The 16,021-nt window shown below is 36.0% G+C and overlaps 1 long non-coding RNA gene across 2 annotated transcripts; it reads right to left on the bottom strand.

Annotated features, from left to right (window-relative positions):
• Window positions 1-5,297: 5,297 nt before the first annotated feature.
• Window positions 5,298-12,219, bottom strand: LOC126829430 (uncharacterized). Of its 2 annotated transcripts, XR_007683394.2 has the most exons (4): window positions 11,988-12,219; window positions 11,250-11,326; window positions 10,913-10,966; window positions 5,298-10,261 (listed from the first exon to the last, which is right to left on the bottom strand). It is a non-coding gene; the product is annotated as an uncharacterized LOC126829430 (long non-coding RNA). The 2 variants fall into 2 exon arrangements; XR_008788959.1 differs by having other exon boundaries at window positions 10,913-11,326.
• Between the last annotated feature and the right edge of the window lie 3,802 nt (window positions 12,220-16,021).

The raw sequence follows: 16,021 nt of genomic DNA, 5'->3' as shown, positions 1-16,021 counted from the left end.
CAGACAAGTTTCTTTGCCATGACAGGTCTCAAGTGTGTACTGGTGCCTATCTCCTGTGATGCCAAGGTCATCGAAAAGAGATCCACTACCCAAACTATGACTAGATTGGTCGTCGAGAGTGGCATACGTTCGGAATACTACGCTAAAGTCGTCTCCACGGAGAATGTCAATGAGTGAGAACTTTCCACAGGTTCTCCCTTTGATGCCTGGTGATCCACATATCTTCATGCAAGCTGTTCCAACGTTCTCTCCAGTTGACCGAGAAGGGTTATGTGACAAGTTAGATGCGCTGTAATGCAAAAGTGTTGGATGTCTACGTCCGCAGCTATCGCATTTGACATCTGATTTGCATCTTGTAGAGTAATGTTTTTTGGTGAGGCATCGAAAACAAATGCTAGCATTTCTGACAATCAGTTCCCGCTCTCTGGGTTCCTTATCTGCAAATACACGACAAGTAAGCAAAGTGTGACGATCTTTACTTTCAGGATGAATAGGGCATAACACGTCTTCTTCCGGATTAATGTCTTCAGAAGTTTTGATATCCGTTTTCAATGACTTGGTATGTCCTGCTTTGTTCGAATAAAAGTTCAAATTACGAGGGTTTGGAGATTTGTGTAGTTTCGAAGTAGATTCGTAGTCAACTCCAGGCATTTTGATGATAGCTGGATGGTTTTGTTTCAAAGCAATGTTATGCATGAGTTCAACAAAGGAAGAAAATGGAGGATAATCATCAGATTGTCTTGACATCATGTGTTTGGTAACTTTGTTTTCCCATTTGTCACGTACCATTTTAGGGATTTTCTCAATCAATGACTTCATGTAGTATGATGAATTCAAAATGGACAGACCGTTCAAAAACGGAATTTGTGAACCAACGTCTTCACAAACATCATAAAAGTTCTGATACCCTTGTCGGTCGTCGCTTCGGAAATTGGCAGCTTTCTGCAAGTTGTTCAGGAGGGCGTTTGTAATTTCTGCACTATGACCGAAACGTTCTTCCATAGCTTTCCAAAGGTTGGTGACTTTCACATGAGCGTCGGGATGTACACGTCTACGAAAGGTGTTGACAAGATCCTTTGGTTTTCCAGATGTGTAGCGAAGAAGGTATGTCATTTCCTGGTTTGGTGAAGCATCGACATCAGCAATCATTGATTTAAAAGCCACTTTCCAAGGCAAAAATATAGGAGGGTCTCCAGCGAAAACATCCGGTTCGCACTTAGGTAGTGACTGTTTTGCCAACGAAGACATAAGCTTAGCACTTGTTTCATTTTGCATATCAAGATGTCGAAACAGGGTTTCATTGAGTGCGAAAGTTGCATTATGTTGATGTGATGTTGCTTGATCAAATGGTCGAAACAGTGGGTCGTTACCAGCAAATCGTTTTGGTTGACAGGTAGCCGATGCTTGATGGTTATCTTCATTGACTTTATCCTCAATGTTAGGTTGAGTATCAAAAACTGGTTTCACGTCGTTTATCCAGTCCTGGGTTGCTTTAGAGCGATCAAGCTGTGATGCCAAATCATCAACAGAGCCAATGTCTGATCCCCCACTGTAGGCCTTTACTGCTGCTTCAGCCATTGCGAGGTCTCGTTTACTTTTAAGTTCATCTAATTTGGAAGCATCTAGTAGTTTCTGGCGTTCGAGGTCAGCTTCTCTCAACTTTTGGGTTAACTGAAACTGTCGAATCTGTTGATCAAATTCAAATTTTGTTTTCTGCTCAGCAGCTCGTACCTTAGCTTCCAGTCGCCTGGCACAACTTGATGTAGTAGAAGCTTTTGACAAATGAGCAGATTTTTTATCGTCACAGGGGTGCTCTTGGGTGCCTTCCTTACAAGGGATAGGTGGTGGAATGCTATTAGCCAGTGCACTATCTGATATCTTTAACCATTCCACTGTTCTAGACGAAATTTCAAGAGCTTCAGCTTGTCCAGATTCCGATTTATCACGGGTAAATAACTCTTGAATCTCTGTGGCTTCGTTCTTGAAGGCAAGTTGAGAGACAACAACGTTATTTTTTAACTCTGGGATTTCTGGTGATCCGCCTTTTGCTCGCAATAACATGTCAACGTGGTGTTTAAGTTCTTTATGAGACTTCCAAAACTTCTTAGTTTTCTCCGTTATAGCGTTTTCAACGAATTTCACAGATGGCGTTCGGTTTCTGGATGAATTTTGCGCAATTGGAGTTTCATTGTCGCCTTGATTGGCTTCCATACTTTTAAAACTTCGTCTTGAAACGTTTTGAAGAAACTAATAATTTTACCACAAATAAAGATCAACAACTAATTCGCGTGTTGCGAAGTGTTCATAACAATTACTATGAATAACTTTAGTGTTTTTTACTGTACTGTTTTGTCGGCTTGCAGACGACTCTTTAACTCTGACAGTACCGTTGAGGCCTTACCCGCAGCAAAGTCGAAGATGTCAACAAACCGGACGCGTCAGATCAGCTTAACGCACTCCCACAAATAAATCATAGAACGACGATGTCCTGGAACGATGTTAATTTAATGGGCAAAGTGGTAAAAAACACTGTGAAGTTTCACATACAAAATTATGACGAACAAAACAAATATCAACCCATGTTGGAAACAATGGCGGGTTCTAACCAGTTCATAGATCTCATTGTCCAGTCTCTCAGATATAAGACAGCACCGACACTCGCTGTGACGCTCAAACCAAATGCAAATGCGAAATAAGTGTCAGTAAATTATATGGAATGAAATGATAAGATTAATAAATGTCCATTACCGAAGTACACAAAATAATGGTAGGTTTAAGATAAAGAAAACACAAGCGTAGCGTCAGCTTGGTTACCGTAAGGTGCCTTAGTTCTAGTAACAAGTGTCTTATTTGACGACTACAAGTTATAATCTATGGCAAGACGGTAGGGTCATGAAAACGTAAAACAGCACACTGGGTGTGAAATGTGAATCATTCCGATTGTGAGAGGACAAGCATTATCAATATACAGCTTTTCAGGACTTTGCCTTCCTTGGTTAATTCTCCTTGTGTTTATTCTTAATTGATCTTTTTCAAATTTGTGTTACACACTGGAATCATGAGAGGACGAAACCTATCAATATTCAGTATTCCACAACATTTCATTCCAGTGTCGGCCGAGAAAGTTCTTCGTGATTTCCAGACTTGGTTTCCTCCCCTTGTCAGAGGTGCAGGACAGAGGGCCTGACAAGGAAGGACAGCTGTCTAGTCGTTTGGATGGTACGAATGACCGAGGTCCTGTGCACACATTGGTTCGCACGTGAAAGATCCCTTGGCAGTTTGAATTCGATATAAGAGTAGGCTTTAGCGCTGCTGTCTGGATAAAATTCCATAATAGGACACTGTATAGCATATTTCCATGTCATTAGCCCTGTCGGAATAGACATTAAACCCCATTTCATTTCACTCATTCCAAAGTTAACTCCTATTCCATCAATACCTTGAGCAAATAAGATAGAGGCTATAGGTTTTGGCCCAATTTGGTCAATATCCCAGTTTTTTCTTTCTTATATGCATATCAACACTTTCATAGCGCTAATGTAGACCTTTTTCTTGAACATTTTCCCTTGTCAGTGATGCCGGACAGAGGACCTGACATGGATGGGTGACTAGTCATACGGAGGGGACAAAAAAAAACCAAGGTACAGTGTAAACTCAAGTGTGTGTGTGTGAAAGATCCCTTGGCAGTTGGAATTTTATATAAGAGTACGCCATAGCTCTGCACACTGTGTGGCATATGCCCGTCTTCATTTCTCAAACAGCTGTGGATAAAAACTGTTAATATTTAAATGTGTATTTTGTATTTTATAACATTATATTTTTGTCTTTAAATAAAGTATATGTATACATACTTGTAGTATATTTTGTCATATAATTCTGCTAGATTATTAACTTTTCTGTGCAATACATTTAGAATTCTGACTTGTTATGGGTAGATAGAGAGCAATGGGGTAAAACATCCAATAGACATAAACTGTCCTTTGGGACTAAGTGATTCAATTCAAGTTGAATAATTCATCCGCACCAGGAATCTTTAGTAGTAGGAGGACCCAGAGAAAACCCATGTTCAAGTTGGGTGTGGAAAAAAACCACTTGACTCAATGACAGACCTTATGACCTAAAGCGCACACGTTGGACCACTCAACTTTTAGCCTCACCCACGGGTCAGGAAAATTTGATTATTGGTTGAATGTACTTCCCATTTACTGCGGCAAATAATGAATAATTTTGAAGGTTTTAATGCTCATCAAAATTTGACATTAGAATTGCATCCGTAAATGATGTTAATTTAATGTTAGATTTACGTTATAATGGTCGGTTAGATATCCATCATTTTGCTCATCCTTTTAACGACAATTTAACGTCAGGAAATGACGTTAATCTAGCGTAAAGTTTACGTCATTTTTATGTTATATTTACATCATTTTCTGACGTAAATCTAACGTAAAGTTTACGTCATTTTCTGACGTAAATCTAACGAAAATGACGTAACTTTACGCAAATTTTACGTTACATTTACGTCAGAAAATGACGTAAAGTTTACGTTAGATTTACGTCAGAAAATGACGTAAATATAACGTAAAAATGACGTAAAGTTTACGTTAGATTAACGTCATTTCCTGACGTAAAATTATCGTTAAAAAGATGAGCAAAATGATGGTAAACTGACTGGCCATTTTTACGTAAATGTAACGTAAAATTAACATCATATTGTTATGTGGGATAATAATTAGACATAATATGAATCATTTTATTGTATGTCATAGGATTATCGATTGCAAGAATTTGTTGAATGTCATGTTTCTATTAACCATATATTTGATATGTTATGAGCGAGATAGAGAGAGAGAGAGGGGGGGGGGTCTGCTCCGAGTGGGCTAATGACTGGAGAACGATGACGTGTGTGTTGTTTAACGGACACACGTCACGTATTGTTCAATTTGTTTCATCAATTCGCTTGTGCGTGGAGCACTTTAACAAAGGGTGAGCAAGTGGGATGGGGTGCAACATTTCCCTTATAACACATTGCGTGGCGTGTCTTGATAGCTCTCCCTCTACTGGCGTTTATAAAGAGCTATTTATTTAGTGTCCGACAATGGCCATCTTATCTTTTGTATAGATACGACCCAGATACCCTGTAATGGATTAATACCTCAGAGTTGATAATTGTATAAACTATTCGAGTTCTACTGTGACAAGACATTTGAATTCTCAGTGTTGGTGTCAGCCATATTGTCATGGCCGGTCTATGGCCACCGTGATTCACCACCTTTAAACTCTAATTAAGACCACATACAAGCTGTTGAAGTGTTTTATTGACAATGAGTTACATAAAATCGACAAAGATGACAATTAACCCTAATGGGGAGATGAGTGTAACAAACCGTATAATTCGTGACAATACTGTTGAACTGATTCCCGACGATGATAACCCCTCCACTGGTATTGCTTCAGTAGACATATTATATTTCCTACAAGCTAAGGATTTTGACATCAGCAATATAAAATGTCTCCAAAATGTAGGTAAGGGCAAGTTTTGCCTACCTCTTAAGGATATACTTGCCAAGGAGTTATTTCTTGAGAATCTCAAGACCTTCTCAGTGAAGAATTGCAATTATACAGTAGAGTCGGCTGGAAACATCACATGGGACTACCCTGTTGATTCAATTCCTGTTGCGGTCTTCGGCCTACCATTCGAAATGGACAATAAATATCTGGTTAACAAATTGATGAACTTTGTGAATTGGTTAAATGTGACAGATCCTGCTTCAAACCATTTCCAACGGTCGAAAGCGGTGTTAGAATTGTTTATGTAAAAAAAATGTTTAAACCTATTCCATCGCACATTTATATAAAAGGGATACATGTATCCATTAAATATGAGGGCCAAACTAGGGGCAAAATTTGTTACAACTGCGGTCTGCATGGGCATCTTGGCCGTGAATGTACAAAACCAGACAAAAGATATAGTCTGCCAACCAACCCCAATGCACCAAATCTTGATGATCAAATGGAATTTCCTGCCCTTCAACCCCAAACTAGTCCAAACAGTGCTATAGTATCTGCTGATATAGCCACTGAACCCACCCATAATATTGATAATATTTATGAACCTAATCATGAGCACCTAAATATCAATAACCATGTCTTAGGTTATGACCCTAGTGAAGACAATAACCCTGGTGTCAATAATATCCCCTCAAAAAATAATACGACAAAAACAAATGTCTTTAATTCTGGTCAAGTCAAACCCGCAAACCCAGGAAGTCTAAACCAGGACTTAGCTACTCTAGACTCCATAAAAACAACAGTAGTCAACAATGACATTCCTATCACTACCGATACAACAAATGTTATCCTCAGCCCTGATAGCCATTTTATCAATGATGTTAATAAGTCTATTATTGATACATCTAGTGGTCATGTTCCTTCCACCCCCATTAACACAGGATCCTCAGTGGGTCAAAGTTATTTAGAGGATAACAGTATCATTGACAACTCATCCCATGATATCCCTGAAACATCGCAGTCAAATCTTAACTATGACACTGATGTCTCATTGTTAAATATCTCTACAGTCACTAAGTGTGACACAGTAAGTAAAAGGGAAAGAAGCCTTGATAGTTTATCCGAAACAGAAATAGATGATAAAAGGGCGCGAGCGGAATCCCCGCTTACCGAAACAGAAGTTTAGAGATCAAACAAATTAAGACGTTATAAGTTCTTGAAACCATATTAGTTAACAATGAAGCCTTCTATCCCTATTATTTACCTAATTATTATGTTAATTTACTCCATAAACACTCTACAAGGAAATCTTCAAACGATTAAACAAATTAGCAATATATTTAACAAACTAGATATTGTTTGTATACAAGAAATCCTAAAATCCAATGTCCATCAAATAAAAAATGTTGAAAACGAAACTGGCTATAACTTATACACTGCATATAATGAAACAAAGATTGGCATTGCCCTATTATTAAGCCCAAACATTATACATAAACTCTACAATACACCTGATGAATTAGCAGGTAGGCTCCAACATCTGGAGGTAAATGCAAATAATGAAACTATTCAAATATTCAATATATATGGTCCCTGCAAGAGAGAATTGAAAACTTATTACTACAAGAGACTTCTTGAATATGTCAAAACTATTCATAATCCACAACATTCTTATATTATTACTGGTGATTTTAACCTTATTGAAAACAGTAAAGATAACAAACATGGCAACATGAATAACCATCCAAAAGATGCTATAAGATATCTACTTGATATACAAAATCTACTTAAGGCAACACAAATAAAATAACTTGTTTCTCGGGCACCGCCCGCACGCAAAATTGGTTGCGCGTGCAGTCTATTTATTAGTCTTGATGAAAAAAAATAAATATGTAACGCCCGCCCGCACATCGACAAGCAAGTCGTAAAAAAAATATCCCGCATGTACCTACATCCGCCATACATGTATATCTATTCAAATGTATTAAAACTGATTCAGATGAACATGCTGTCTTATTTATCCGAACAATGGCGAAGTTTGGCAGATTTGCCTTTTTTATTGATATCGAAAGAACCTCCATTTTGTATCACGTGATATTAATTACCTCCCCTGATAAACTAGAATTTGATTCGTGTTAAAAGTCATTGGCGACAATATTTCAATCATTCGATCGTAATCGGCTCATTATTGCCGGCTTCAGTCGGTCCTTGTTTGGAAAATCCTATTGATAAAATAATGAACCGTAGAACAGGTTAATTAATTATAGCTAAGAATACGATACGATGACGATAGTCGTCATAATGCATACCTTAGAATCTGGGTCATTATTAGCACATTTACGGTAGTTTCGATAATCCGGAAAATAATAATTGGATTACCGATTTGGTGGTTTTACTGACCAGTTGTTAGTTAGATTTAAATAGTCATTCAATATAAACACCGGATAGAACACCGAATATCCTGAGAAACACACCGAATATCCCAAGAAACAGTATTTCCGGCAATCTCCAATACCGATGACACGGTGTGACATGCATTGGTTGGAATTCGGTAAATAATTATAAATAAACCGGCGATACTAGATTTAGTTTTAAATACTGTTTACCATGATTATTATTTTTGATACACCTGGTGAAAGAGGCTTAGTTTTTAAAAATATTGTTGTCTTTATGGAGGGCTATTACATAGTCGTATGGAATTTTATTTTAAACCAATTTCAATTATGTGAATTAAATATGGAAAATTATTTTCCTTTCAGTCAGTGTTCAGTCTCAGTGTTTTAGTAGACTTGATTTTGGGTTTATGTTTTAAGTATGTACAATAAAGTTGAATATAACGGAAAGCAAAAACGTAAACAAGTAATGACTTTCTCATTTAAAAAAAAAAAAAAAGAAAGACCGCCTTCCCGCCCCAACAATTTTCAGCAATAGCCAAATTTTATTTTGCACCATCAATGAGTAAAAAAAAAAAAAGAAACCGCCCTCCCTCCCTACAGTTTCAGCTGTCAGTTGCCCGAGAAACAAGACATTTATTTTGTGTGGCCTAATATAAGTGATGGTTACAGAATTATCTCCCCTGACACTCCCCTTTTTACCTATCACAACTCACAAGGTCATGCTAGCAGATTAGACCGCATTTACATAAGTAATAAATATGCAACTTACATCAAATCAATTAAACATATACCACTTCATTTCACTGACTATAAAGCAGTGGAACTAAATATCAACCTTAACAATCTTAAATGGGGTAAAGGATATTGGAAACTTAACAATTCTATTCTAGATGATAAAAACTACCAAAATCAAATTAAAACATTCTGGTCAAGCGTGCAAAACAAAAAATACCAAATCATTGACAACATACAATGGTGGGAAAAAGGTAAAGCCGCTATTAGAAATATTACACAAAATTACTGTCAAGCCTTAGCAGTTGAGAACAAACATATCCTCAGTAACCTTTATCAACAACTGGAATCCCTAGAAAATGAAATACCTAGTAAGAATAACTCTATAAACGAGATTAAATCAAAAATTGAGCTTATAGAATATAATACCAAACAAGGCTACGTTATACGTTCAAAATTAGAAATACCCCAAATTGATGTATCTACTAATTCTAAAATATATAAATTAGCAGAAGTTAAAAAGGGTGCAAAAAAACAAATTAAACAACTGATCAATCAAAATAATACAATCTGTGACAATAAACAAGATATATTACACACAATTCACCAATTCTACCAACAACTATATACTTCTCAAAATATTAATGATAACTTAATGAAGTCCTATATCGAAAACAGTGACATAAACACACTAACAAACACGGAAAGAGATTCAATATCACATTTTATATCTAGAGATGAAGTCCTTAAGGAGTTACAAAAATTTAGAACAAACCGTAGCCCGGGTATAGATGGTATTCCAGGAGATTTCTACATAAAATTATTTGACATTATAGGAAACGATTTAACAGAAGTATTAAATAACATCTATCTACAGGGGGAATTATCTAACACAATGAGAACTGGTATCATAACAATAAACTACAAGAATAAAGGCGACCATCGATTACTCAAGAACTATAGACCGATAAGCCTGTTATGTGTGGACTATAAAATCATAACAAAAATTCTAAGCACAAGAATAAATTCTGTTATTAACAAATTAATCTCTAATACACAAACAGGAGCTGGACCAAATAAAAGCATTTTTGATAACCTATATTCAATAGATACAATACTAAATTATATAAACACAAATGAGTCCAGTGCCTATATATTATCATTTGACCAAGAAAAAGCCTTCGATCGCATTGAACACAACTATATCATAAATCTACTTAAACATATTAATTTCCCAAATTACATCCTTAACTGGGTTACAATATTGTTTAAAAACTTGATTAGTAAAGTCCAAGTAAATGGATCCTTTTCCCAAAATATTAAAATTAACCGATCGATTCGTCAAGGATGTCCACTATCCATGATTCTATACTCATTGTGTATCAACCCCCTTGCTTCATACATAAACAAAAACATCCTCATATAAGGCATCAGGATCCCTAACCACCCTTCAGAGATTAAGTTATTTCAGCATGCAGATGACTGTTCTGCTATAATATCTAGACTTTCTTCATACAGCACTCTCCTCGAACAATTCAAAACATTTGGCTCTATATCTGGCTCCAAACTAAACCATGATAAAACTGAAATCCTTTCTGTTGGAAAACCATCACACTACTCCTATCCTGTAAATATAAATATTAATATTAAAACAGACGCTATAAAATTACTAGGCATTTGGTTTGGCTCAAATAAAATGGAGAAGAACTGGCTACCCCTTGTTCAAATAATCAATTCAACCATCCAGACATGGGAAAATCACTCTCTTTCATATAAAGAAAAAGTATGCATCTTAAACACCTATATACTCAGCAAACTATGGTTTGTTGCTAGGATAGTTCCTCCCTCAAACTCAATTATTAAAAACATAAATAAAATAATCTACAATTTCATCTGGGAAAATAAAAGTGAAACAATTAATCGAAACACCTTGAACCTAGAGCATAAAAATGGTGGCCTTAAAGTGCCAAACATTCGACTAAAAATCCAGGCAATGCAACAACAACTTATAGTAAAAGCAATCAAAGACAACAACAGTCCCTGGTTAGGCCTATACATATACTGGCTAGGATTTACTACAAGGGATACTCTGCCAAGATATGCATCCAATAATTATACCCACTCGGAAAAACTCCCCCAATCATATATAGATATAAAAGAAACTTACAATAGCCTCAAATCATCCATCAAATATACATACAATACAAAACTTAAAGACATATACTGGTCCCTAATTGACTTATTACAGACACAACCAAAAATAAATAAACAATTACCTCATGTTGACTTTTCAAAAGTCTGGACAAATCTCTATAAATGCTCCTCCTTATCTGAAAAAGAAAAGGATTTCATGTATACAATCATCAATAATGCAGTACTAACAAAAGATATTATGCTATACAGAAATATATATACTATCAACTATAAATGCCACTATTGTAACCGAGCAACTGAATCTTACCATCATTTATTTCTGAATTGCCCCAAATTAAAATTCTATAAATGTTTCATTACTACACATATAAACAACATTATCTCACCAAAGAATTCAAAATCAACAACAATACAATCCATCTACACAATATAAAATCTAAATACATTCATGATATATACCTATACCTGTCCATTATATTGTCTAACCGAACACACCCTCTATCCACAAATATTTCACAAGAGCTTATATACCAATTCTATACAAAAAGAAAACAAAAATAAAGATTACTCTCTAAAGCTCGAGTCTTCACTACCTTATGACCCTCCTTAAGCCTAGGATTGTGTCGTCATGTCTGAATTTATACTCTGCAACTTCTCCCATGAAATATTGACTTTGCTACTATAATAAGTAGCTACAACCATAGACATCTTCTTATATTTCTTTCGTATATGAGCACTCATTGCAATTTTTAGTAAGAATGTAGGCCTTCAAGCAAAAATAACCAAACACCTGTAGGCCTACCCCATATAAATTCTGGAAAATTTTGGCTTAATTGATAAACCAATATTATACAAAAGGAAATAAAATCGAAATCACCAAGCTTCAGCCTACTCTGCCTTACCGAATTCTCCTGTATAAGGCAAGTTATCGTCCTGTATGAAGCTTCCATATTAATTACTCTACTATATGACTAAACAGACCGTGCTATTTACTTTAAGTTGTCACAATTTGACATCTTAGTCATCTTTCGTTTTCGTTAAATGGCACTATCTCACTCTGTCATATAAATAAAATACCTATACACCCACTGAAATATGTCCAACAGTAAAATAGAAATCCATTAAAAACATTTAAACACTAACTCAAGTTTTACCCGTTTGTTTTACCGCTATTTATTAACTGAAATCAACACTCACCTCTAACATTAACATGGCCATCATAACATCCCACAATTCCCTATGCACGTTCTTTTTGTGCTGGGAAACATCACACTCTTTTTCAACCAGACGCTTTTCCGCAACAGACTTCAAATATATTTTTAGCTGTATATATGAAAGTAGCTATAATATAGGAACTTTAATTGTATTCTGTATTATATTACCGTTTGTATATATCATCTCATATTGACTTTGTATATAACAATTGTAAATAAATAAATAATTCTACTGTATTAAATTAAAAAAAAAAAAAAAAAAATTAAAAAAAAAAGCTGCAGTGTAGTAGGACCCATTATTATATATAACATGTTATGGCAGATAACTTGGATGGTGTATATATTTCATGTTATAGGACAATATTGGTGCCAGTCATTATCACATATGTGATAGAGCTGGTTGAACACATTCCGAATATAATTTTAACACGGAGATCATTGCTACGATAGCTGAGTAATACAGGTTTCCTGAATCGGAAGTGACGATCAACGCCAATGGAAAACACGAGTCATTGTAATACAATATCATTTGGGATCTAAATTTCAATATTGTATTCTTAATTCATATTTTATTTGTAACTCAATTTTAGACATATATTAAGTGACAGATTAATTGTAAGATTTAATCTATATCAGGTGTAGGTTGTTGAAATAATATTATGTAAGATTTAATGGATTGTACAAACATGTATACCCGGAGTGGCTATATGGTATAAGATTCAGGCTTAACACGTATTGACACCTTTTGTCTTGAGCTAAGATGTGTGAATCTTAATAATTACTTTTCATTGTTCTGATTACGAATGGTATTAACTATGGCGTGCCTTAACCGATATAAAAAGCCTAGTTTACAAGCAGAAAAGGAGGGTACAAAGGAGGGACAAGAGAGGCCCGTAGAGGCTGAGAGGTCTCCCGGACCTCGGGAGAGGGTCTGCCCTTGACACCGGGCAGAGGGGTCCTGTGAGACCGAGGGGAAGCAGCTATAGCTAGACGTAACTTCACCCAACCAAATGATGTTATTATGTACCTGTAAATATGTTGTCCAGTATTAAAATATCTTTTTAATAAATAAGAGTTATGTATTCTATCACATCATTTCTCTATATAACTGACTGATGTGACGAGTGATAACAGATACACGGCCGAATTTCTGCTCACTAATAATTCCTTCGAAGACCAAAAGTTGTTGTGTGAGACTGTGAGAGGATATTGCGAGCGAAGATATTAGCCTTTGGAGGTTTGACAAGACGTGTGCAATAATTTCAAGCACGGTACTGGTTATTCGAAGCTAAGTCTCGCTCCTCCATTTTTAGCTTAAATCAAAATATGGCTGAACTGTTTTCCGATGCCACCGAGGGTTGATTATGACCTGGATAAGTTAATTAATGTCTAATTAATAATGTAGAAAACATTTCAGGCCTAAAGAAAGACCTGCAATAGGTAGATTTAGCTCTTGCATAATGTATGTTTAACGGGCTAAAATAGAAGAAAAACGCATTCACGGTTTATTTTAGTAGCGATAACAGAGATCAGCTTGCGAAATAATGAATTGTCACATCGCTTTGTCTGACATGCATGACTGAGCATTACCTAGAAATCAGCTATATTTGAGGCAGGGTCCTGTTTCCACTTGGTTGGGCACGTATGATTGACCCAGTTTAAGAGTACACCTTGAATGCACTCTCTGTTCATTTTAAAGCTGAACTCCGGTTACAAAAATACCGAAATAATTAAATAAAAAAATGTTAACGCCCCCAAGCCGCCATACTTGTTTCCAATTTGTGAAATAAATATGGCGGACATGGGAGGCTTATGACCTGGAAAGGTTAGCCGATCTCACTTCCAGTTTGTTTCTTGTCAGCCACCTGTACACATCCGGCCTTATTCTCTACACACGCTTCACTGTTTGCTCTATTGTTTCCCAATAGTATACCAAATTATTGAAGATTGCAAAATATCTGACCAGGTAAGCCTGTAAATAATTATATGAACTGCGTCTACTACTATATAGCCTAAAAGCTTTACTCTAAAACAAAAGATGCAAAAAGATGACTTACCCCAACCTCAAATTTTCAACCATGAAGAAGAAAATAGATAGGGGTCTTTAGCAGTGGGGGGAAACCGGAGGACCTGGAGAAAACCCACGAGGTTGGACAGGCGACCCTACTCCTTGTCACGTACAACCGGGGATTCGAAACCACGCCAGTCGACTCAATGGCAGACTTTATGATACCGCGCGCGCACACTAACCATTCAGCCATCCAACCCCCCACATTTTAATCAAAATGAAGCGTTGACTTTGGTTGGTTTGTAACAAGATTAAAGGACAATATTGGTGTCAGTCGTTATAAAATATGTGATAGAGGTCGTTAAATACACCCCAAATATAATTTTAACACAGAGATCATTGCTACGGGAGTTGTGTAACAAGTACGTGAAGAAACGGGAAGTGACGTCAAACATGACAAACATGAATTGTCCTTGTATATAACTGACGGAAGTAACGAGCGGTAAGAGACAAACGATCGAATTTCATTTCACTGATAATTCCGTTGAAGATGAAAAGTTGTTATATGAGACGATGAGAGGATATCTGACAATTCAAAAAAAGAATTCAAAAACCAAGGCAGACAGTTAACCCAAATATATAAAATCCAATAAAATCCAAAATGTCATCCGTATGTATGCGTTTGTCATTTTAACTGTGTATATACACCCATTTTGTTCCTTTGTTTTAATACTATGTATGTATATTATCTAGGGAGAGGGGTTTTACATAGGCTAAGCCTGTTCCCCAATCCCATTCAGACATCCTGAATAAAAATATTGTTTATAAAAAAAAAACAGATCCGCTTTCAATCCACTTGAGCATGATTTACATTAATATGAATAATGATTCATAAGTATATCTTAAACATTCTTGTTATTGTGATAAATATTGATAAATATCAAATACGTATGATGTAACTCGATAATAGAATATATATGCCTCCGACCAATACCCACTGCCAAGGGGAATCCAGCACTGGGAAGGAACCCCGGAACTCCTGGTGTGTGAACCAGCGCCTTAAACATACATTATGCAAGAGCTAAATCTGCCTATTGCAGGTCTTTCTTTAGGCCTGAAATGTTATCTAAATTATTAATTAGACATTAATTAACTTATCCAGACCATAATCAACTCTAGATGGCATCAGATTTCTCCGATATTAAATAGATTAGAATGGTTCAGCGATACTTTGATTTAATCAAATATGGAGGACCGAGAGTTAGCTTCGATCAACCAGTACGGTGGTTGAAATTATTGCACACGTCTGTCAAACCTTCAAAGGCTAATCTTCGCTTGCAATAGAGTAATTTGAATGAAATTTTCAAATTATTCATTTTACATCATCTACTTTCGAACTATTATAGCAAGAATGGCTAGTTCTTTATCTAAATCTTACATAATGTATCTTTAAAGGTACATTAGTTAAGAGTTTTATAAAGAGTTGGCCATTCTTACTACAATAATTCGAAAAAAGATGATAAAAAAAAAGAAACTGTTGAAAATTTCAGTCAAATTACTTTGTTCTGAACGGAATTGTCACTGTTCAAAGTTTGGACTAGAAAATGGCATCAATTGTGTCTGCACCGTCTATGAAAATTGACAGACGATAACTCAATGGCTATGGTAGCCTCGCTTAGCAGGCCTTTCATCACCAGTTTCCGGTAGTGACATCAGTGACTAACGGTAAACGTTAGCTTGGTCCGCCATTTATTGATTTAATTTTAAATAGACGACTGTTTAAATCCAAACTGTATCCAAGCCATCAGTGGGTCTACGGCGTGTAAATGAAGGTCTAATTAATAATTTCTATAACATCTGAAGCCTACATAAAGACTTGCAATAGGCAGATTTAGCTCTTGCATAATGTATGTTTAACTACTGAGTCGCCATAGTTTCCAGAATTTTATAGGTTGAGTTCATTCAATAATATAAGGTGCCACTATGGCTCCGTGATTTAAACGCTGGCT

Source organism: Patella vulgata, chromosome 8 (genome assembly GCF_932274485.2).
Source record: "Patella vulgata chromosome 8, xgPatVulg1.2, whole genome shotgun sequence".
Classification (NCBI taxonomy): domain Eukaryota; kingdom Metazoa; phylum Mollusca; class Gastropoda; family Patellidae; genus Patella; species Patella vulgata.
Note: the sequence above shows the minus strand (reverse complement) of the source record. Positions and strands in the feature narration are given on the sequence as shown.